The sequence below is a fragment of the Anastrepha obliqua genome, unplaced genomic scaffold (genome assembly GCF_027943255.1).
Source record: "Anastrepha obliqua isolate idAnaObli1 unplaced genomic scaffold, idAnaObli1_1.0 ptg000298l, whole genome shotgun sequence".
NCBI classification, from domain to species: Eukaryota; Metazoa; Arthropoda; class Insecta; order Diptera; family Tephritidae; genus Anastrepha; species Anastrepha obliqua.
In genome coordinates this window covers 5,001-7,500 of record NW_026562317.1, presented here as the reverse complement: position 1 = coordinate 7,500, position 2,500 = coordinate 5,001, and positions in this window count along the sequence as shown.

Here is a 2,500-nt window from a genome sequence, read left to right as displayed (position 1 = left end):
TAATAATTTCATAATTCTATTTTTTAATCATAAATATATATGATTGAAAAAATTTTCTCCTCTTTTCCTTTGTTTAAAATTTAATTTTTCTTATAAATTTTTGTTTTTCTTATTTTTTTCTCTTCATCATCTGTTTAATTTCCTGTATTTATACAAGAAACAAACAGTTGAGGATAATTTCTATGTAATGCTAGTATAGAATATAAAATTTTGAATTCAAAAATTTATTTCTATTTAAACTAACTATAGAAAACCAGGAATAAAATACAATAACACCAATATGCCATAACATGTTAGTATAGAATATAGATTCTTCATATATGTATATATATTCGAAAATTTTTTCTATTTAAACTAACGTATGGAAAACCAGGAATAAAATCATAATATTACCAGTTTAATATGGCTCAAATTCGAGTTTCATATAGTTATGATTCGATTTATATGCTTCAATATCATTGGTTAGTTAACTTTTGATATTTTCATATTATATCACATGCCTTCACCGTGAGTGTTTTTTGCCATGCACACCTCACATTGTCAAAAATGTATGGGAAAAATTCATTTCAATACATTTCAGTTTGATTTGAAATGTCTTTATTATATATTTTAATGGCAATATGCCAAGGTTATATTCCATAACTCTTTATTTAAACTAACGTATGGAAAACCAGGCATAAAATCACAATATTACCAGTTTAATATGGCTCAAATTCGAGTTTCATATAGTTATGATTCGATTTATATGTTTCAATATCATTGGTTAGTTAACTTTTGATATTTTCATATTATATCACATGCCTTCACCGTGAGTGTTTTTTGCCATGCACACCTCACATTGTCAAAAATGTATGGGAAAAATTCATTTCAATACATTTCAGTTTGATTTGAAATGTCTTTATTATATATTTTAGTGCCAATATGCCAAGGTTATATTCCATAACATGTTAGTATTAGAATATAGATTCTTCATATATGTATATATATTCGAAAATTTTTTCTATTTAAACTAACGTATGGAAAACCAGGCATAAAATCACAATATTACCAGTTTAATATGGCTTAAATTCGAGTTTCATATAGTTATGATTCGATTTATATGCTTCAATATCATTGGTTAGTTAACTTTTGATATTTTCATATTATATTTCACATGCCTTCACCGTGAGTGTTTTTTGCCATGCACACCTCACATTGTCAAAAATGTATGGGAAAAATTCATTTCAATACATTTCAGTTTGATTTGAAATGTCTTTATTATATATTTTAGTGCCAATATGCCAAGGTTATATTCCATAACATGTTAGTATTAGAATATAGATTCTTCATATATGTATAGATATTCGAAAATTTTTTCTATTTAAACTAACGTATGGAAAACCAGGCATAAAATCACAATATTACCAGTTTAATATGGCTTAAATTCGAGTTTCATATAGTTATGATTCGATTTATATGCTTCAATATCATTGGTTAGTTAACTTTTGATATTTTCATATTATTTCACATGCCTTCACCGTGAGTGTTTTTTGCCATGCACACCTCACATTGTCAAAAATGTATGGGAAAAATTCATTTCAATACATTTCAGTTTGATTTGAAATGTCTTTATTATATATTTTAATGGCAATATGCCAAGGTTATATTCCATAAAATGTTAGTATAGAATATAGATTCTTCATATATGTATATATATTCGAGAATTTTTTTCTATTTAAACTAACGTATGGAAAACCAGGCATAAAATCACAATATTACCAGTTTAATATGGCTCAAATTCGAGTTTCATATAGTTATGATTCGATTTATATGCTTCAATATCATTGGTTAGTTAACTTTTGATATTTTCATATTATATCACATGCCTTCACCGTGAGTGTTTTTTGCCATGCACACCTCACATTGTCAAAAATGTATGGGAAAAATTCATTTCAATACATTTCAGTTTGATTTGAAATGTCTTTATTATATATTTTAGTGCCAATATGCCAAGGTTATATTCCATAACTCTTTATTTAAACTAACGTATGGAAAACCAGGCATAAAATCACAATATTACCAGTTTAATATGGCTTAAATTCGAGTTTCATATAGTTATGATTCGATTTATATGCTTCAATATCATTGGTTAGTTAACTTTTGATATTTTCATATTATATTTCACATGCCTTCACCGTGAGTGTTTTTTGCCATGCACACCTCACATTGTCAAAAATGTATGGGAAAAATTCATTTCAATACATTTCAGTTTGATTTGAAATGTCTTTATTATATATTTTAATGGCAATATGCCAAGGTTATATTCCATAACTCTTTATTTAAACTAACGTATGGAAAACCAGGCACAAAATCACAATATTACCAGTTTAATATGGCTTAAATTCGAGTTTCATATAGTTATGATTCGATTTATATGCTTCAATATCATTGGTTAGTTAACTTTTGATATTTTCATATTATATCACATGCCTTCACCGTGAGTGTTTTTTGCCATGCACAC